The sequence below is a fragment of the Heterodontus francisci genome, chromosome 25 (assembly GCF_036365525.1).
Source record: "Heterodontus francisci isolate sHetFra1 chromosome 25, sHetFra1.hap1, whole genome shotgun sequence".
NCBI classification, from domain to species: domain Eukaryota; kingdom Metazoa; phylum Chordata; class Chondrichthyes; order Heterodontiformes; family Heterodontidae; genus Heterodontus; species Heterodontus francisci.
The window spans coordinates 60,588,305-60,611,664 of NC_090395.1; the positions used below are offsets into that span (position 1 = coordinate 60,588,305).

General features: G+C 40.5%; 1 protein-coding gene across 1 annotated transcript in view; it reads left to right on the forward strand.

The window, feature by feature from the left end:
* Positions 1 to 22,208, forward strand: part of LOC137383913 (cleavage and polyadenylation specificity factor subunit 7-like) — a 124,561-nt gene extending 102,353 nt beyond the window's left edge. The window contains exon 10 of the mRNA XM_068057299.1: positions 18,892 to 22,208. The gene's annotated coding sequence lies outside the window, so the exon portion shown is untranslated. The remainder of the gene's footprint in view (positions 1 to 18,891) is intronic.
* Positions 22,209 to 23,360: the final 1,152 nt, after the last annotated feature.

The following is a 23,360-nucleotide window of genomic DNA, read 5'->3' on the forward strand; positions in this document are numbered from 1 at the left end:
GACACTTGGGAGGGAAATTGCAAGACACCATGAAATCCTGTCAGTGCTGTGGTGCCAAAAAGAGCCACAGGTGTGAACAATGTCCTGCAAACAAAGCAGAAGACTTTCACTGCAAGAAACTTGGCCATTTTTGGGAAGACGTGCCAAAGTAAAACCTCTACTTTTCAAAGGTTCTAAAGGAAAATTCTTCACAGACTATTCATGGAGTAGAACAATCACCATCGGAAGAGAAATCAAAAAATTTGCTTGGTGGGATCAATGACAACAATCATGTATTCTGGACTGCAAATATATATGTCATGGACATATCACCAACTTTAAACTAGGCACTAGAGCAAGTGTAACAATTTATCAGACAATGAACCGTGATTATTGACACATTGCCTGAAACCAACAGAAACTCAGTTACATGGTCTAGGAGGGATTGAACTGAAAGTCAAGGGAAAGCTGCAGGCCACACTCCAGTACAAGGGAAAGCAGATATTGGAAACATTATGTTCTACAGAATCAAGAATTTTCTCTTTTAATTAGAAGAGCTTTTATAGACCTTAATCTTATAAGGAAAGTGGAAGCAGATGCATTGTCCAGAGCTACTATTGACCATCTTACACAACAGGATGTTAACTTCATTAATCAGATTGACTAATGTTCTCAGTTCACTGCATCACAATGGCTGGCAAGCTCAAAACGGCTCCAAGAAATTCGTCCTGCTCAGATGCAAGATGAGGAACGCATCCATATCTGCCAATATTGCATGCAAGGTTGGTCGCAGCAGTTACCCAGTGGTACGGTGATGAAAATCATCTTTGAGCACAGAAAGCACTTTACTATTGTGGATGATTTGCTGGTATATGAGGAGAGGCTGGTGCTTCTAGTCTCATTCAGGCAAACATCTTGGAGAAAATACATCAGGGCCACATGGGTATCACTAAATGCAGAGCATGGGCCACGAGCCCAGTTGTCCATGTGGTGGCCAGGAATATCAGGAGATATAGAAGAAATGATTTCTAATTGCCAGGTGTGCACAGCGCACAGACCAGAGGGAACCACTTATCTCAACCCAATTTCCAACCAGATTCTGGAAACATCTGGTTTTGGATCTATTCATGTTTAATGGGAAATCCTACCTGTCATCATTATTTTTCCAGGCGGCGCAGTGGTTAGCACCGCAGCCTCACAGCTCCAGCGACCCGGGTTCAATTCTGGGTACTGCCTGTGTGGAGTTTGCAAGTTCTCCCTGTGTCTGCGTGGGTTTCCTCTGGGTGCTCCGGTTTCCTCCCACATGCCAAAGACTTGCAGGTTGATAGGTTAATTGGCCATTATAAATTGCCCCTAGTATAGGTAGGTGGTAGGGAAATATAGGGACAGGTGGGGATGTGGTAGGAATATGGAATTAGTGTAGGATTAGTATAAATGGGTGGTTGATGGTCGGCACAGACTCGGTGGGCCGAAGGGCCTGTTTCAGTGCTGTATCTCTAAACTAAACTAAGTCAAACGTTTGTACACAACTACTGAGACAGTCGTTTGTGTTTTAAAGGAGATATTTGATACACATGGCATAACTGACAAGGTTGTTTACAATAATGGTCTGCAATTTGCAAATAACTACTTCATGCACTTTGCGGAAAACTGTGGATTTGTACTACTTTCAAGTTCCCCTAGATATCCTCAATCTAATGGTGAAGCTGAAAGAGGAGTCCGAACAATCAAAGCACTGTTTTAAAAAAAAAGAATGAAGATTTTCAAACAGCACTCCTAAACTACATATCGTCTCCATTGCTATGTGGATTAGCAAGATCAGAATTGTTGATGGGAAGGAAGCTCAAAACACAACTTCTCATCCTACCCAAAAAATTACTTCCAGGATTATCAAAGATTTCAAGACCGAGAAAAGTCTATAACAGGAGATATCATACCAGGAACCTACCCAAGTTGATTAAAGGAGAAAAGTTATGGGTGCAAGACCAAGGCAGAGAAGGAGTAATCGTCCAGAGAGATGAGAATCAACAGAGATCTTATTTAGTGCATACTTCAGAAGGTGCTGTAAGAAGAAACGGGAGGAATCTTATTTCTATTCATCAAAGATGTCAATCAGTCATACATTTGCATGAACCAGATGTTAAACCTGAAATTCAGAAAGCACCGGATACTACAAACCTCAATGAAGGCTGTCCAAGTCAAGAAACAAGAGTTCAGAGAAAGTCTGCTGATCTGCTGAGTCTGACAGCAACATGATCAGGGAGAGTTGTGAAGCCTCCTGACAGATTGAATCTGTGATGTCAGAGACTTGGAGGGAGATGGGGTATATGTAAAAGTAAAAATGAATGTATTAAAAAAAAAAAATGGACAAAGACTTGGGGGCGATGTAGTATAAGGGTTTGAAAGGCTCATAGTCTGGGACAGTGTAACACCTCCCACAATGATGATGTCAGAGATCACATGAGAGAGAGAGACTTGACGAGGAGAAGCAGCATGGCATCAGTAGAGTTCGACATACTTATTAAAGAACTATATACAGTTTTACTATGTAATAAACTACTTACTGTTAAAACTTACCAAAGACTCAGAAATCTCTCCTAGCTAGAATAACCAAACATACAACATGGCCTACATGTGACTCTTTAACTGCCCCCTGAAATGGCCTAGCAAGCCACTCAGTTGTCAAGGGCAATTAGGGATGGGCAACAAATGTTGGCCTTGCCATCGATGCCTACATCCCATGAAAGAATAAAAAAAATTCTAAATTTTCCCAGTTCTGATAGGTCATGGACCTGAAATGTTAACTCTATTTTTCTCTCCACAGATGCTGCCAGACCTGCTGAGTATTTCCAGCATTTTCTGTTTTTGTCACGGGTAGCGGTGTTTTGGTTGGCCTCAGGTTTATGGAGATTGGAAGATGAGAGGCTGGCCAGGAGAGCATTGGAATAGTCGAGTCTGGAGGTAACAAAAATATGGATGAAGGTTTCAGCAGCTGATAGGCTGAGGTAGGGGTGGTAGCAGGCGATATTACTGAGACGGAAGTTGATGGCATTTGATGGAGATGATATGGGGTCAACCATTCCTTCAAACGCTCTTCCTCTGTTCCCTCCAATCTACCCTCCAACAACAGCTGTGTGGAGCTCATGGACCTCTGTCACTGATACAGACCAAGGAAGCAATTTTAACTTAACTCGCTGGATGGAAAACCCACTATATCTGGTGGAATGCTAATTTTAAAACCCACCCAATATTACTCTCCGTTGACAGGTGTAAAACTAACATTTCCCGACGGGTGCTAAGGTTAAAATTACCCAGTTGTACTCCATGTGAAAACTCTTCAGGGGTGCCTTCTAGAATAATGTCATCCATCACAGTACTGCTTACTTAGATATGAAGATCCTCACAATGTAATCATCTGTTTTAATTGCTCTTGTACCTCATTGGTGTTACACAGACATTGTTTTCTGGGAAAATGCAGGGATATGATTGTGACAAAAAAATTCTGTGCTGAATTTTTAACTTGTATTTTTATTGCTGGAAATTACAAAGCAATTTGTTAACCAATATTGGTGATTATTAAACCTGTCACACCCATTGAGTTGTAAAGTCTCTACCTCCTTTGGATGGGAACAGAGAAAAATAAGCCGATGTAGACAGTCAGGTCCAGCAAAGACTGCGAGAAGGTTAGAATGCAGCAGAATAGTTGAGAGGTATTTTATTTAACTCAACTAAATGACCCATGGACGTAAGGAAATATAACATTTTCATTATTTTGTATTACATGAAAATAAGTTGTATTAATTTGAAGTAAATAAATCGATTGTAACTGTTCCTTGGTGTGTTCGTGTGCTATGAAATAACACAGCGTGATGATTTGTATTTTGTCTTGTCTTACTAATTTCAAATTCAAAGAGATTGAAATAGCATATGTGTGTCAGACACATATCCAGTTCAGATCACAAGGGGATACTACCATTCTGTTCCTGAGTTACATTGTTATATAGATAGTTATCGTTAGCTGTTTATCAGCAGATGTAGCTGCCGGGTCCTGCTCTTCTCTTCCAAACTGCTCACTTTTCCTCGATCATCCTGAAATGCAAAAATAACCCTGGCTTCTCTTCTGCATTATAAGCCATCATCTTAATACCCTTTCCCTGCCCCCACCACCCTCCCCTCCATTAACAAGAACAAGACGCTCATAGACTTCATTGCCAGTAAGATGGAGATAATCCATTCAGCTGACTCTGCCATTTCTCTCCCTTCCCCTACCCAATGATCCAAAGTTCCTCTAAGGTTCCTCCACGTCCAATCCCTGAACACTAGTTTCTCTCTCTTATCTCCTTGTGCCCTCTCTGAGCTTATCTTGTCCGTAACAGCCACCTCCTACTCCCTCAACCTTATTCCCACCAAACACCTGACCACCCACCTTCCCTTTCTGGCCCCCATGTTAGTTGCTACTGGTAATGATTTCTTCTCCTCAGGTAGTGACTCGTTCCTCTTCATATCAACCTGCATCACCCCTCTCAAAAAACTCACCCTTGATCACACTGACTTGCAAGCTACTGCCCCATCTCCAGTCTCCAGTCTTTCCTCTCTAGTCCTTGAATGTGCTGTTGCTTCCCAAATCCGTGCCTATCTTTCCCAGAATACCAGGGTTGAACCTCTCCAACCTGGTTTCCGCCCTGCCGCAGTACCAAAATGTGTCTTAACAAAATCACAAATGACGACATCCTGCGTGACTGTGATAAACCATCCTTCCTTGTCCTTCTCAACCTTTCTGCAGCCTATTACATGGTTGACCACACTATCCTCCCCCAACACCTTACTCCATTGTCCAGCTGGATGGGACTGCACTCGCCTGGTTCCGTTCTTATCTAAAATAAAAGCAAAATACTGCGGATGCTGGAAATCTGAAACAAAAACAAGAAATGCTGGAATCACTCAGCAGGTCTGGCAGCATCTGTGGAAAGAGAAGCAGAGTTAATGTTTCGGGTCAGTGACCCGAAACGTTAACTCTGCTTCTCTTTCCACAGATGCTGCCAGACCTGCTGAGTGATTCCAGCATTTCTTGTTTTTGTTCCGTTCTTATCTATCCAGCCATAGCCACAGAATCACCTGCAATGGCTTGTCTCCTGCTCCTGCACCATTACTTCTGAAGCCTCCCAAACTACTATCCTTGGCCTTTTCCTACTTCTCATCTATGTGCTTCTTTTTGGTGAAATCATCTGAAAACACATCAAGTTCTACATATAGCTGGGGATACCCAGGTCTACCTCACCCAGGTCTTCCCCTCCACTGACTCTAATTTATCACACTGCTTAACTGACATCCAGTACTGATGAGCAGAAATTTCCTCCAACTAAATATTGAGGAGACCTATACCATTGTCTTCAGACTAACCACAAATCTCATTCCTTAGCCACTAACCCCATTCCTCTCCCTGGCAACTAGACTGTTCTCAGCTTTGGTGTTGTATTTGATCCTGAGATGAGCTTCCGAGCATTGCAGAGACGGCCTAATTCCACGTCTGTACCATTATCTGATTCTGCCTGCCTTCAGTTCATCGGCCGGTGAAACCCTTATTCCCTTGCCTACTCTAATGTTCTCCTGGCTGGGCTCCCATCTTCCACCTTTTATAAATGAGCTCATTCTAAACTCTGTCGCTTGTATCCTCACTCATACCAAGTCCCTTCACCCATCACCCTTGTGCTCACTGGCCTACATTGGCTCCTGGTCCAGCAACAGCTTAATTTTTAAATTCTCATCCTTGTTTTCAAATTCCTCCATGATCGTGCCTCTCCCCATTTCCAAGATCTCTGTGCTCCTCCAATTCAGGCCTCTTCTGCATCCCAATTTTATTAATTCCACCATTGGCAGCTGTGCCTTCAGTTGTCTAGGCCCTTATCTTTGGAATTCACTCCTAAACCTCTCCACTTCTCAACCTCTCTCACCTTCTATAAGACACTCTTTAAAACCAACCTCTTTGACCAAGCTTTTGATTATCTGTCCTAATATTTCCCCATGTGATTCAGTGACATTTTTTTCAATAATGCTCTTGTGAAGTGTCTTAGGACATTATACTGCAATAAAGACGCTATATAAATTCAAGTTGTTCTTGTTGACATTGATCTGTGCTGGCATATCTCTAAATATAGAACATTCAGACCACTTGAATGAGTGACTTAGCACCATGGTACCTGACAGAATATCTAAGGCAAGAGGTCTTCAGTTTGAACATTATCTCAATTATATATTTTCTTTCCTTGGACTTTCATTTAGCAGATTATTAAAGTCGTCTTTGTCTGAATGGATGTAATTTCTTTGCACTGAAAAATGTTACATGTCTAATTTGTTGCTTTTAGACATGAGCTAATAGACCCCACTGACTTTATTGGCCGTAGTATCCTATGAAATTATGATTCACTAAGATTAATCTTTGTTATGTGCTCCACAGAAAACAAGGTCACTTTGCCATGAACATTGATTCTCTTTATCTCTTAAATGTTAGCATATTGATATTCTACGATATTATCATTGGATATATTTACCCATGAACCAATGGAATTTGCAGCCACTGTGCAATTTGGAGTAAACATTATAAAGAGTGGGACATCCTGACATTTTACAAGCATCCAGCCAATGTTCAAATAGGCCCAAAGCCAAAATCATACACATCCTCTCCCAGTTCAGTCACAGTACAATTTAATGCTGGCAACTAAATGCGACTCCTAATAACGTATATATACATTTTTTAGCTGCTTCTCTGCCACATTTTGCTGTTAAAAACGCCATGGGTATTGTCTTCCATGATCTTAAGCATAAACGTAGAAAATGCTGTGACTAACAGTCAACATAAGCCTAAAAAAAATTACTCTGGTGGTGCGTAATGTCAGACCATCTGTTATTCCTTTTAAGTAGTATTTATTTGTAAGATCTGAACTACTGAGATTTTCAATTGCCCATGTTTGGGCTACAAAAAGCATATCCAATATTAACAGTGCAGGGGAAAAAGACAGTTCAGAACATTAAGGAGTAAAGATTTTAGTGGAGATTTAAAAATTCATGCACTCATTACTGGACTTTGATGCGGAGAGCAATCTGGGCTGCACGATTTTCCATGCATCCCTTGCAATTAGTGGGTGAAAAATCTTGTGTGGCGCTAAATTGATGCTTGCATAGGAGAAAAGTGTTCCTGGTTTGAGAAGCTCTGCCAGGAGCGTGCATTCATAAAGTTTACTCTTTTTAGAAAAGACTGCAACAAACTAGAATTAAATGAAGAGAAAGGGAAGGTGAGACTGATAGGTGAAACGTAAGATGTCTGATGAGGCAAGTAGCAAGATTATGGGCCTCCTTGATGGCCAGAGTGAGATATTTGCTACTCTGGTCTGCTCCTAATGAAGAGTCATTATGCTGTCTTCCAACATTAGAGTTGTAACAGAAAACATACCACTGAAATAGCACCCAGAATTTGCTGCAGCGTGCCCTGTTTGTTAGAATGTTTTCCCTCACCCTTCAGCTCGAAAAACCTTTTGCGCTGTGAATTGCAGAAAGTCTGAGCAGGTCGAGATCAATGGGGCAACTGGGAACTTGATAATGTGAATCAACAGTCTATCTCCTTAACCAATGAGATTTAAGTAAAGAGAAAGAAACAGAGGCACAACATTAAAATGTACAAGAAAATATATAAAAAATTAATATTTTACAACTTCTAGGAAGAATTTAGTACCTGCAGTAAAGAGGCTCCACTGTTTCAATTGTTCCCTTTCTGGGCCAGAGAGGTTGGAATTGCAGGAACATAAATCTCACCATTAACAAACAGCCAACATGGGTCACATGGCCTTCTTCAGTGCTGTAAGTTTCTATGATTCTATGAAAGTTATGCTGCTATAAATTCTACAAAGATATTATATAAATATATGCAAATGTAATTGTAATACCCTGCTTTTTGTTAGATCCTCTATCACCTAAAAAAGAGGGAATGATCCTTAAGCAAAATGGGAGGTGATTGCAATAAATTTTTATTTTGTGATTGTGTTTAAAAAATTTCTGTGAATTTATTTCAGGGTTAATGACAACACATGATAAAGTTTATGATTTTCTATCCTTGGAACCTTGACTGCTAGACAGCATATTGGATAATCCTGTGCATATATTTCCCACAATTTTCCATCCATCATGTACTGGAATGGTGAATAAATCCATCATGGATGGAAAATTGTGGGCTGCACATGCACAGTTTTTCAGTATGCACTCAGTGGGAGCTGCACCAAGACTGTGCAATCGGCAAGTATACCATCAACCCTAAAGAAAGAATGTGCTAATTTTACACGTGCTTAGGGTTTCAAACTTTAACATTGAGTTCTGAAATTCCAACCTCCAATAGCCAATAATGTCGTCAGCTTTTTATTTCTGTTAGAACTAAACGTAGTGTTAATGCTGGACACTATTGCAATCTAAATTTGTCTTGTCAAATTACTATAAAAAAGAATCTCATGTTAAACAGATACAACAGTTGTCGTTTTGTGCTTTTGCCTCCACCAGTGTGAGAATTTCCATCCATTCAATTTAATCAGTAGAAAATGCTGTTGAATGCAGAGGTGGAAAACTCTGTCCAAAATATCAAAAATCAACATGCTAGCCTATTGGGAGAGTCATCTATTAAAATATTGTCTTGCAATCACATTCATTTATTTACTAATATTGCAATCAATTTCTAGGTTGCTACTCTTTAACATTATTTATTGATCAGGTTAGCGTTAAGATGTTGGTCTTGACAATGCAATTGATAATTGCTTGTCCTAGGTGTACAAGAATTTAAGATACACAATTACAATTTTAAATATAGACTTACGTTTGCCGCATTATTGTTTTTAAACAATGCTTTGCCTTTAGTGAGCTAAAGAGCTGTGTCCTTGAAAAAGACTTTAAATAATGGTAAAATTAGATATCTTTTCCCGTATAAAATCTATTATTTTATTCACCATTCCAGTTTTGACATTTATCATCTCCTCCATTATAAAAAGACAAAAACTGACAGTGGTTTCTACCAAAACAATAAAAAAGAATAAATCTCAAAAATGAATGGAAGTAAATATTCAATATATTTGTTTTTAAGACCTTTGAATTTTGGGCAGACAACATCATTCCATTCATAGGTGAGTTCATGGTTTGCTGTCAGGCTACTGAGGGCATAGGGTGTAGAGGCAGGGGTCAACATTTGCTGGGATGTATTTACCACCTGCTGGTATGTAACAAGGCTTGCAGGTGATAGGTAAATTGGCCATTGTGAATTGCCCCTAGTGTAGGGAAGTGATAGGGAATAGGGGATTACTGTAGGGTTAGTATAAATGGGTGGTTGTTGGTCAGCACAGACTCGGTGGGCCGAAGGGCCTGTTTCAGTGCTGTATCTCTAAAAGGCCACTTTGTATAGTAATATAAAAGCAAAATACCTGTGTCTGCGTGGGTTTCCTCCGGGTGCTCCGGTTTCCTCCCACATGCCAAAGACTTGCAGGTTGATAGGTTAATTGGCCATTATAAATTGCCCCTAGTATAGGTAGGTGGTAGGGAAATATAGGGACAGGTGGGGATGTGGTAGGAATATGGAATTTGTGTAGGATTAGTATAAAATGGGTGGTTGATGGTCGGCACAGACTCGGTGGGCCGAAGGGCCTGTTTCAGTGCTGTATCTCTAAACTAAACTAAACTAAACTGCAGATGCTGGAAATCTGAAATAAAAACAAAAAGTGCAGGAAAATACTCAGTAGGTCTGGCAGCTGTCAGACCTGCTGAATATTTTCTAGCACTTTTTGTATAGTAATAAATAAGTTTGTAAGAGAAAGCTAAAATGGGGAAGGTAGAAAAGTGTTCAAATAATTTTTCTTCAATGCAAAGTTTCTACAATCTTAATACATTATAGATCTTGATATGGTAAAGCTCCTCTTATACTAGAATGAATCAAGCAACATTTTATTGTAAATGAATTAAATTCGGCTTTTACATGAGAGTTTTTGATTGAGTTGCATACTAAAGGCTGTACAATTAGCTTAAAAATGCATTAACAAGTTGACACATGGCTTTATGGTATTGAATGGGTTTATGGAGGGGATGAGAAAGCTTGCAATCTCAGTTTCTGTTTATTAAATCAGACCACAAGATCTGCTTAAAATTAATCATTTAACCCAAAGTTGTAAGTGTGTAATATGTAACTGAAATAAGGTGTAAATACATAATGGTTTAACTTGCCCAACTGTAAATGAGTGGCTGTTTTGTTCCAACATAAAAAAAACAAATAATTAGCATTGAATGCAATAATAATGGCAAAATGTGTATACTTAATACGTGCTATGCACTACTAAAATGTATAGCAAAATCTCATGTCACATATATATTTAGATGGATATTAGCATTTTTTTTTCTGAGGGGATCAGTTTAAAAATCAACCAGTTCAAAGAACAAGTTTCCCCATCATGGTGTGGCTGAAACTGGGTAATGCTACAGTTCATCTTTTATACACAATAGCCTGTTGATGCAGTCATCACTGGAGAAACTTTGCACTTGTAATGCACCAAAGACACAAACAAATACTTAGGACATGATGCATAATATATAGTGAGAACTTTCCTTGATCTATTGATGCACTTCATAAAATGTGTTTGCAAGTGAATATAGTGTTACAAATTAACAAATTTGGTGACTTACTGTAGAAATCTGTACTGATGTGATGAGAAAAAACAATTTATGTTGTAGGTTCAAATATGTTACAAGGTCAGAGAGTGAACTAATGGAGAATAAGACAATAAGACTCAGAGAAACCTGAATACAGTGTTTTACTGCCATTTGAGAAGTAAAGACCAGAAACTGAATAAGCAACACAATCTTCATTTTTTTAAAGTTATTAGAAATAAAATCCATATCCTGGAAATACCTTTACCCTGTGCTAATTGAGTAAGGAAGAGCAGCAGAATTGGGAATGCAGTATAGCACCCAGCAGATCTGTTTGATTGAAGTGGTTTATGGATGATGCATTACTGGAAATGTGCTATAGGCTTGTTAATGCACGAATTTCTATCATAATAGGTATTTATTCTGACATGCACCATATTCCAAGGTCCAAGAGGCGCATGCACACACTTTCAATGGAAGATATGCAGGACACCATCTTGATAAAGGACAAACAAGAGATGTCCTTTACCCACATTTAAAGCAGGCATTAGGCCATCTGCATATGCAAATAAAGGGCTTAATTTGCCTCAAAGCAGCCAATTCCAGTGTGATTGTCTCTGGGAAAACCAACTCTAAACATCACACAAGTTTTTTTTAAAAAGGTAATTGTTTAGCATAATCACCACCGCCTCCAGTCCTGCGATCTCCGATCTCTGACCTTCCTGCCAACTTCGACCTCCTGGACACACAATCTTCCCCTGTCCCTAACCTCCTGGCAACCCCCAACAGCACTCCCAAGCCTCTAATAGAATTTGTGAGGCTTGGAATCTTCTTACCTGATCTCCAACGGTACTCCTGCACCCCAACCCCAGCTGTACTCCTGAGGCCTTCAATCTGCCTGCCTGTTTGCCACTGAGCTCCTATCACTGACTCTGAGGCCCGCCCATTCTTCCTCCAGATCCCTACAATCCAATCCGTTCACTTTTCTGGACATTGGTACACTAACCTGTGCAGCATTCTACTGCAGGGCCATCTACATTATGATGAGTTCAAGACCCAAATTCTGGGGCTCCTTGCATGTCACCGTCTGAGAGCCGGCTATTAATATTGTGGAGGTTAGACTCATAAAAATGGGTGTTCCTGAACTTATCACCAACATGTTACATTGACAAATACTATGTATCTCAGTTAGAAACTACAGAACTCTGAATGCAATAGTATTGGATTCAGTTTTTGACTGCAACTGGCTGATAAAGATGAATGAAAACAGAAATAGGTTGCAAGTGATGTAAAGTGGAATGCAAGGTTTACCATGAGGGGCCGGTAGATCAAATCTCCTGTCCGAGGCACAGCTATTGACTAGAGAACAATACCTTAGGAGGTTGAGGCAATCTCTGTGCCACCCTTATTTGAAGGGGAAGGAAGAGTGGAAGGATGGCTGCTGGGAGACCAAGGTTGCCCTAAACAGCCATGGCTCATAATATCCTTGTGTCAATGAATGCTCAAAAGGGGGCAGGGCTTTGAAGTGCTTTGGATCTTCAACAATATGACCATGCTCCTATTGGTTACCAGCCCTCGTGGCCTGCAAGCAGAAGAATAGTATTGAGATATTGTTAGTATGTGATAATGTGCACAGACAACATCCAGCTACATATAGATATATGTGGGTGGCGCAGTGGTTAGCACCGCAGCCTCACAGCTCCAGCGACCCGGGTTCAGTTCTGGGTACTGCCTGTGCGGAGTTTGCAAGTTCTCCCTGTGACCGCGTGGGTTTCCACCGGGTGCTCTGGTTTCCTCCCACAGCCAAAGACTTGAAATTGATAGGTAAATTGGCCATTATAAATTGCCCCTAGTGTAGGTAGGTGGTAGGAGAATTGAGGGAAGGTGGGGATATGGTAGGGAATATGGGATTAATGTAGGATTAGTATAAATGGGTGGTTGTTGGTCGGCACAGACTCGGTGGGTCAAAGGGCCTGTTTCAGTGCTGTATCTCTAAAATAAAAAATACAAGGGCATACTGCGTGCAAAAAATTCAACAGACATCATTTTTCTAGGTTGATATGCAAGCATTCCCCACAAGTTACTCCCCTTTAAGAATTGAGGCTGAACCCAAAGATTGACATGTGCTAACATTATATTTTCTCTCCTTCGTGTTAAGCATACTTTGTTCTCATAGATTATTATGTGCTTGCTATCTTATTGCATGGCACAATTCAGCAGACAAGGGGTTTAAAGTTTGTGAAGAGGTTTTCTTGTATGTCTACTTGTGGCAGATGCTTGTCATGACTTGCTTTATCATACTTCTTCATGCATCACGTCACCTTTTTATATCCTTCCAGGTTTTGTTATTTGGTAGACAGCATTGATATATAGATATCTGCTTTTTTTTTTGCCTATTTGGCAATTCTTGTATTGGTGGGTATGGAGAAGGAACAGTTGAGCAATTTCTGTCACACCTATTATGCCCCGTCTTCCTTGTATACCTGCTCATACTACATCCCGTATCTACCAATGAAATCTGGTTATCCTTGGCAACAAGATTCTTGAGCCCACAATCTGAGTTGGGTTATCCTGGGACTCTATCCTTTTTTGACAAGCGGACAAAATTCTGCCAGAGGTGGGGTGGCCTATTTTGCGATATCCCTTTTTCCTATATGGGTGTCACAGAAAGAGGCAGGGCTTTTTTTTCCATCCAATTCAAAATATCTAATGGATTTTACATAAAGCATGGAATGATGGATCACAGAACATGAAAAGTGAAATACATCAAATGGAATATGGAACAGATCTATCATTAAACATGAAATTAATATGTGTTACTACAAGAGTTACCAACTCTTGGATGTTATTTATTTGTGTTCATGATATAGTGACTCATTTTATGTGCTTATCTGCTAATATTGAAACTTCAATTTGAATTTATTTTTCTTGCGGTGATCAAAACAGGTTATCAGTTAGAAATTTTGCTGAATAAGCTACAGACAACTGTTAAATTTTCATACTTAGACCATGTTTAAAACATGTGACTATGTCCAATGTCAAGAGAAATATTATGGCACATGATCCCGTACAGAGTGAGACCCGTCAGAAATGGACAACAGAGTAGTGTGAGTAATTACAGGACAATCCCTCTCTCCAGATGAGATCGATATTTTTCAACTACTCCTATAATCTAGGAATATTATCTTTGCTCCCTATTTTGCAGTGCATAAATGATATAACACAATCAATGATTTTTAAAGAAGTGAACAATACTATTTAACCAGTTTTGTGGGATCTTTCTATCTGCTACTTGCCGACTACATTTGCCTCTAACAGTCACTGTGATCCATTGTATGTGAAGCACATTGAGATGTCTCAGAGCTCTTATAAGATGCTATATAAACAAAAGTCTGTCTTTCTGTTATCACCCTTAAAGGTGAGCTAACTAGGTAACATAAAGTTATAACGAACCAAACTTGATGACGTTTTTCATATTCGTTGAATATTGCTTTAATGAATTTTTCAGTAATTACTGTTAACTAATCAGTAAAAGATAAATATTATTGCCAAGAATTTCCATGAAGATGCTTCTGATCTTTGGCCATAGTTTTGGTGGAAGATGTACAGAAATCCTGGAGAAACAGCATAAGTGGCCATTTCATACAATTTCACCATGGTTGCCACTGATCTTCCATTGAAGTTATGGTGAGAGGTAGGGGAACAGTGAGTATTCAGCCTCATTATCTCAGAGTAGGTTCAAAATCGAGGCTCCTTGGTGAAGCCTATAGGCTTATGAGGGTATTTAGAGGGATTATGCATTGCAAGAGTTGAATGATACTAAGCTTTTTGCTAGAACTGTTCTTTTGCAAAATCCTCTGCTTTTGGACTCTCAGGATGACAACAATCACAAGTATCTTGTCATTGCAAAAACTAATTATTATTGCTAGAAGAAAGGGAAAAATAGTTTGAGACTTCAAGCTGTATACAGCACATTATCTCTTATTTCTCTTCTCTGAATGTGGGATTAAACTGAGAGCTCTGTATCTTGTTGAAATATAATTAAAAATAATTCCCTTTCCTGACTTTCAGCATTAAGCTTTGCTATGTTGCAGTTTGATGAAGTTTGATAGTTTACAGTTTTATTACTTTCGTTTTATTTCTCCTTTGCTAGAATTAGGGAAAAGAAATGTTGAACCTATATTTTGTTTATAGCTAGAACTCTTGCTGTCTTCAAGGTCCTATCTGGATTGCAACATCAACTATAGAAACCGAAAACAAGAACAGATAAAGGTTGTGCTAAAGCTTAAAAAAAAGCTTTAATGGAGGCCTAAAGCCTGTGCCTAAACACAGATCTTGCTGTGTCTCTGATTGAATGGACTTTATTGTAGCTCCAATTTTTGGAGTATATTCTAGGGGTTTTGAGTCATTCTCTGTGTAGAAGGGCCAAGGAGGATACCAGACAGGTGTACAAGCATCTGTGAGCAGGAGGTCTGGGAAATGAGTCAAGCCTTCTACCTGAGGTTCAACAGAGTATTGCAATTCTCAATTTCTCCTTCTTAGCTCCTGCTCAAAATACTGCATGTCTTAAGTCTCACTTACGCTTAAATAAAAATCGTAACTATTACCAATATGAAGTCCGCTTCAAACTACTGAACAGACAGTCTAACAGGACCTTAAATTTATTACATTGGTGATTTGACCAGCTTGGCCAGGACTAGATATTGGAGCATCAAGAACTGTGTTGGAGGAACTAAGGGTGAAGCTACAACCATATGTTGGGAATCCAACAATTAGTTTCTCTGCTGGGACGCTATTGTTTCTCCAGTATTTTACAACAGAGTCCTGCAAGACAATTTAGCTTGATATCTTTATTGAGGTTTTGCAAACTAAAAATGTTTTGCTATCATATATTGTAAAATATTACAGTGGTAATGAAAGAAATAAAATATAGGTGTCACTTTTTATGAACAAACTTATAGATTCATTGTAGCATAGAAGGAGGTTATTTGACTCATTATGCTATCTGTTTGAACGAGCTGTCCAATTAGACTTTCTCCCCTGCTCTATCCCCATAGCTCTGCAAACTTCATTTTCAAGTATATATCCAGTTCCCTTTGGAAAATTACTATTGAATCTACTTCCACCATCCTTTCAGGCAATGCATTCCAAATCATATCAAATAGCTGCATCAAAAATTCTCTTCATTGCTTCCCTGTTTTGTTTGCCAAATATCTTACATCTGTGTCCCCTGTTTATGGCCCCTCCTGCCAGTGGTAACAGTTTCTCCCTACCTACTCTATCAAAACCCTTCATAATTTTGAACATCTCCATTAAATCTTCCCTTAACCTTCTCTGCTTGAAGGAGAACAAACTCAGCTTCTATAGTCCCACCACATAACTGAAGCCCGTTGTAAATCTCCTCTCTATACTCTTTAAGGCCTTGACATCCTTCCTAAAGTATGATGCCCAGAATTGTCCACAATACTCTGGCTGGAGCCTAACCATTGATTTATATAAAGGGTTAGCATACCTCCCCCAATTTTATAACCTATGCCTCTATTTATAAAGACAAGGATTCTGCATGTTCTTTTCACAGCTTTATTGGCGCATCCTGACACCTACAAAGATAACCCAGATCTCTGTGCCTGCATCTGCTTTGAAATTGTACCATTTAATTTATATCGTCTCTCCTCATCCTCCCAAATGCATCACTGTGTACTTCTCTGCATTAAATTTAATCTGCCATGTATCTTCCTATTTCACTGATGTAGCTATGTCCTCCTGAAGTCTGCTACTAACCTCCTCACCGTTTACTACATTTCTAAGTTTTACATCATCTACAACCTTTGAAATGTTGTGTTGCATTTTATTCTTTCGACGGGGGTCCTGGTGGCAGGCTAGAAGACAGGCAGAGACCCGCAAAGCCATTTGATGGTGGGCAAACAATTAACTGCTCGCTGTCAGGGACACTGTCCCTTTAAGGGGTGAGCTACCGCCTCCAGAGTGCCAGCAAATCGGAAGGCCGGCAGCTGTAAATATGGGCAGAACCATTGGGAGCAGTGGCCACTGTGATATTGCAGGAGGCCCAGTAGCACTGAAGGAGAACCCAGGAAAAGTAGGTGGGGTCAGGGCTGCCAGGGCCATTCAGGCAGGCCCCAAAGAGGCAGAGGGGTTGGTGAGGGTGGGGGAGTTGCCTTTCTGGGGGGGTGGGCGGTGGAGTTGGTGATCGCCATGGGCCCCTCCTGGGGCCCTGCATTGTCCCAAACAAAGGACCGCCTGACCCAACTAGGAGGCAGCCAGGCTCTACCTGGCGACATCTTCTTGCAGCGGCAGGCCTCTCTGCCTCCTCAAAATTGGGAAGAGGCTCTTAAGTGGCCAATTTAAGGCCCTTAGGTCGCCATCAGGCTCAAATGGGGTTCAGAAGCCCTCACTGTGTGGGCAACAGTCACTCACCTGTTGGCCAATTAGTAGTCAGAGAGTAGGTGTGCTGTCCAATTAAAGAAGGCAGGCAGGCTCCATCTTGGAAGAAGCAGCAGGGCCCTCTTTCTAACTTTTTAAATTGCAAATTAAAAACTGGCCTCAGCAGCTGGACCATTGCTGGGGGTGCTCGGGGGTAGTCGGAGGTGGTGTGTGAGGTCACCTCACCACAGGGCAGCCTGCATTGCAGCTGAAACCAGGTAGTCGGGGAGAGCCTCTAAGCCTGCCTGGAACACTGGCCCCCTGGGTCTGCCATGGGGATGCTGTCTCCAAGCAGCTTGCTCTATTCCCCACCGCCTCCAACAACCTGAAATTTTCCAGTTGGTTTCCAACAGTAGGTCTTAATAGGCCTTTAACGCATTGATTTGGCTACTCACTGCTTGTGGGTAGTTAGCTCTCCTTCCCCACCTCCCCCCCCACCCACCACCCCCATCCTGCCTCCAGAAAAATGGCTGGGGTGGGGAGGGGGTGGTCATTGGGATGGAGCGGGGGAATCGGCATCCTGGCAGGTGGTGCGAATTTTTGGCCTCGTCCATCAAAGGGAGCTAGAAATTCTGCCCTACATACGGTTTTATTTAAAAGTTACTGCATGAAGCTACCAGATGGCAGTGATCACTGGGTTGGAAAATTGTATCTCAGGCAATGGAAAAAGTCAAAAGCAAAATACTATGTACAGTGGAAATCTGAAAATGCTGTTCCTTGGACTGGTTTTCTGTCCACTTAATATTTATTCAATAAGCAATGCTTTGATTGCTGATGGATCAATTTGACTTTATTCAGCTGACCAAGCTGTAGACACAACTGATTGTTGAATTTTATTTGTAATTTGTATTGAATACTTTACTCTCAATTCCATTATTTAGTTGATAATACAATGCCTATGTTATTGTAATACCTTCTTTATCTTTATAAAATAAGTTATGTGACTTATAAATGCATCATTCAGTGCCCTGCTTATTTGGGCTGGTACTAGAAGTGAAGGAAATATCTCTGATCATAAGGATACATTAGTTCAACAAACTTTTCCATTTAGATCAGGTGGAAGAGACCAAATCTATCAATGCTTTGTTTGATAATCTATGTTTACTTTCCTATACACATAAAGAGAGTAGACCACAAGAGATTTGCCAAATTTTCAAGGTCAGGCCTCATCTGAATAGGAACATAGGAGCAGGAGTAGGCCATTCAGCCTGTCGAGCCTGCTCCGCCATTCAATACGATCATGTCTGATCATCCACTTCAATGCCTTTTTCCCACACTATCCTCATATCCCCTTATGTCAGTTGTATTTAGAAATCTGTCAATCTCTGCTTTAAACATACTCAATGACTGAGCTTCCAATAACAGCCCCTTTTGGTCAGCTGCCAGTGTGATGTAAGATTTAACAGGCAGTTTGTCAGTCAGTATCCCAGGAAGCTCCACAGCTGCTTGGTACTACTGAGCTGTATGTTGTAACTTAAAGTCTGGGGGTGTTGGGAGGGAGGCACTGGAAGGGGAAGGATGGGGGTGGAGAGAGGGACCAGCAGTTGCTGGGAAGATTTCTATCAGACGTCTCAATGTTTTTGCCATGTTTTCTGAATGGACTACAGTAATCCCTTTAAGGTCTGCTGGCTGAACCTCTCAACACTCCTTTCTACTGATGGCATGAGCGTGCTGGCCAACGGGACACTAAAATTGCTATAGGGTCCTACTTATTGCATAGGATCCTTATTTGAATATTTAAGCAGCCTCCCGCCTTTTTACGGTGGTTTATTTTTTTTATTTTTATTTTTTTATTTTTTTTTTTTACAGAGAGCAGACACACACCAGTGAGGAAAAGACCTGAACCTGAGATCATGCAATGTAGATAACTAAGCCAATAAATAGTATTTGCGTTGAATCCAAATACAAAGCCTGTGGCTATATCTTATTGAAGACTTAAAGACACTGCACAATACTACATATTTTCTGGCGAGGAGACTTGAAAAAAAAGAAACCGCACTGACAACCCAGGAATATCCAGAAGACTTGCATTCAGGAATCCAGCTTTTTAAAAAAAGTAATTATCATGTGTGTGCAACAATTGCCAATCTTTCCAGCCTTTACAGAGACAGACAGCAACCCAAGGTCACACTGGAGCAAATGGCTAGCAAGTTTCGAACGCCTCATGGTCGCACTCAATATCAATACATCCTGAAGAAAAAGAGCGTTACTCCTACACTATACTGGATCAAAAGTTGATGATATCTTCAATACATTCAAGGACACCAGAACCGACGATGATTCTGATGTAATGAAGAATGCTTGAGCAAGATATTTTCAACCAAGAGCAAATCCTCACTGCAAAATTTATGTCTTCATTGCAAGCAAGACAAGTGCAAGACCCTTGACCACTTTGTGATGTGAATCAGAAGTCTGAGCCAGAATTTCAACTTCACAGATGTCGACAAAGAAATCATCTTCCAGATCATGATGACCAAGACTAAGAAGGCAAACTCTTAGAGAGGGTGAATCGTTAAACTTGCAAAGGCTACTCGATTTTGGCAGAACACTGGAAGCCAGTGAAAGACAAGCCAAAGTCTTAGAAGGGAAAGAGGCAAATAACATAAGACGAGAATTTCCTGAGGCCAGATCAGGATTGTCGACAGAATCCGTGAATGTCACAAGAGGAAGGTTTCACCAGAGAAACAAACCAAACACAAGCGCACAGAGGAAATGTCAAGGAAGACCAAGATAGAGACTATAATCACATTACCTTCAAACATGCAATCATTGCGGTGGTGCATATCCTCATTACAAAACTTGTCCTACGAGAGGAAAGACATGTAAACCCTACAGGAAAAAATGGGACATTTTGCAAGAGTATGCTAATCGAAGCCTGAAGAAGACATTAAGAGAATTGAATGCCAGAGGGAAGATTGTATCTTCGCAGCATAAGAGATCTTTGTTGCTCACAACTGTAAGTACCAATACCTGTCCATGTGTGATGTATTCATAGGCAATTCATCCATGTCCGCAGTGATTGACTCAGGAGCAACAGTCAACATTATGGATTCCCCAACATTCCACAAGTTAGAGAAAACAGGAAGTGCAATTGAACAAGCAAATATCTAATATCTTCTCCTACGGATGGGATACCACTCTACCAGTCCAAGTTATTCCCAAATCCTCCCATGGGTTCACATGTCAATCTGAGTTCCATGTTGTAGACTCAAGCAAGGGAAATCTGCTAAATATTTGTTCTTTCATGGGATGCGGGCATCGCTGGCTAGGCCAGCATTTATTGCCCATCCTAATTGCCCTTGAGAAGGTGGTGGTTTTGAAACTTCCAGAGCATTGAAGCTGATCATGATCAACACCATCAGAGGACAGAACCACCTGACAAAAGAAGACATCTTGAAGTGTTCACTGCCACAATTCATGCCTATACAACCCTACATGCACTCATGGAAAGCTTGAGGGATGCAGACAAGAGTCAAAAACCGAGGATAAAGATGTATGCAGACTAAGGGATGTATGAAAAAGATAGCAAGATAAAAGAAAGAGACAAAGTCCAGGTTCGGCAAGAGAAAACATTGAATATTAGCTCACCATTTGACCCAAGAGTGCTTATGGTACTTCAGTGAAAAGGAACATGATCATAGTGAAGAGAGGAAACTACATTATGAAGAGAAATGTAACCATTTTTAAAAGAGTCAATGCTAAAACAATTACAGAAGAAAGTGACAAAAGATGACTTCAATGACTTCACGCCTGCGTCAACTTAAGAAGCAGCTCAACTAAATCGAGCACAGCTGAGAACGATACTGCAAGATCCACAGCGATCATCGAGACTTCACCGATTACCTGTCCGATTTTAAGACTATGTCATGCATCGATGATGGAGGGAGCCAGATGGGGAAAAAGTCTGGTATTGAGGGCGATGTGCCTGAAACCTCTCCCCTCCATGTTTTTTAACTTCAGTGCAATTGAATTTTATTCAATGTAATTTTGCAATTTTTAATCTTTAAAAAGGGGAGACTTTAAATTTAAAAGAAGGGTAATGTAGTGTAGTGGTGGTTTCACCTTTAAAAAAACTGTACCTTTATGAGACCAGGCCATGGATGCAACTGATGACAACAACAAACATATATAGAGAAGAGACACCATTTTGGGAGACACACTCAGCACATGACTTTACAGAGAGCAGACACACACCAGTGAGGAAAAGACCTGGACCTGAGATCATGCAATGTAGATAGGTAAGACAAAAAATTGTGTTGAATCCAAACACGAATTCTATGGTTATCATTAAATGAAGACATAAGAACATAGCCCAACACCGCAGTTTCATAGCCCGTTCCTAATCATGGGAATGAGGTAGTTAAGTGCAGTTTCATGAGTTTGATCTGCTACTTCACAATTCCTGCACAAAACTGGTGGTGAAAATCAACTCCATCTAGCTCTGGTATGACAGTTATCAGGCAAACCCCCACCTGCCAAGACTGCGGCACACATTATTTTGCCACATGAACATTAAAACTTTAAAAATTACAATCTCTGACTGGAAAGACATTTCCATGGTAATAGACCATGTTGAAACAATGGAGACTCTGCAGTTGCTCTCCAATACTCAGAAGTGGTCAGACTAGTTTTAGTCACATGGCTAGCTGGCTGGGCCAGAGAAATTTGAGCCTCCAACAGGTGATGTGAAGAGAATGTTCCATATAAGGAACCAGTCATATGACTAACCTGCTGAGCACCCTGGGAACCTTTTGAATTTGAACTCCCAGCCAAAGGGTTTTGAATCAGAACGCCGTGTGCTCTCCTGGAACTAAGAAAACCTCCTGCCTGCTCATCTCTCAGGGAACTGAAACCATTGAAGACACGTGAAACTCAAAGAGAGAAAGGTTTGCCACGTGAACAAAGTTTTAAGAAGATTACTGGGCCCCAACAAAACACAAGAATATAACTTCAATCAGGGACTACAGCGAGCTCGAGAAACAGTAACAAGATATTGCCTCAAACTGTTCTAGTTATCTCTTCTTCTACACTTTTCCGTCCCTATCTTGCATGTTTATATTTCATGTACATGCTAGGGTGAGCGCATCGTATATCCGCAGGCGTGAACCCTATTAGAGTTAAATTTAAGGTTTAATAAATTTCACCTTTCTGCTTTAAACCAAAGAAAGCCTGTTTGTGCTCAGTTATTTGCCTTATAATTGGAAAGCTGTGAACAAGGATTCACAAAGAGAGAGCTCAAAACACAGTGTGTTTAAAATTAAACCCTGTTACAATAAGACCAAGTGAAGACAGCAAGAGACACCCTAGACACATTGTTCAACCGGTCATAACACGGTAATCAAATGTGTTCATGCCATTTTCTTTACCATCTCACCCCCTTTACCACACTACCACAGTACTGCTGATCATGTCCAGGAAAGTTAAATCACCCACACATGGGAGGGTAAAGATTAAACGTATTGTTATAAGTTTTCTGGTGGCAATAAACCCTTGCTCTAGTTTCACTTGTAGGACTGAAAAATGCCAGACTTAACTATGTTAACTGGATATCTGTTAACATTGGCGCTTTTAGTTAAGGGGAGCTAACCATTCAGCACTTAAGTCCAGAACAGAAAATAAGGCATAATAATGATTATATTAAAGGTCCCTTGAACAATAAAAGTGCAATTTTGGCACTTTGTAATAATTGATAAAATTACTGATAAGCCAGATATACTTTCTACAATGTTAGTGAACTGCATAAGGTTATCAGGTCTTATTTAAGGTAAGAATAATGAAGTATTTTAGTCCTCCAGGGTAAACATTAGAGGAACTGGTATAACCTTCAGGTATTTGACTTTGGAAAGCATCAGTCTGCAATTCTGGGGGAAAAATACTTTAATAAACAATCAAATAAAGTAAGGGCAGGAATAAGTATGCAGATTAGAGGAAGGAAGAGGGTACTTGCTAAAATGGGCATCAATGGTTTCAAGAACTGCATAGTGCTGCCAATTAATATTCACATAATTCTGTTAACCTTTTTTCCATGGATAGATACTTTATATGTCTCTTTCCTAAAGTGCTGAACATCAGACTCAAGGGGCTGAATTTTAAGGGAACAAAGTGAACTGGAGTGGAGGTGTGGAGGGACATAAAATCGGGATGGGACACGTTGGACAGGAAGCCTGACATCATGAGGTTCCATTCCGATTTTGTCCATGGTGGTAAAGATGGAGGGTGGCGGTCTGACGGCGACGTGACAGGCAGGTATTAAAGATAGTTAACAGGCCCATTGAATG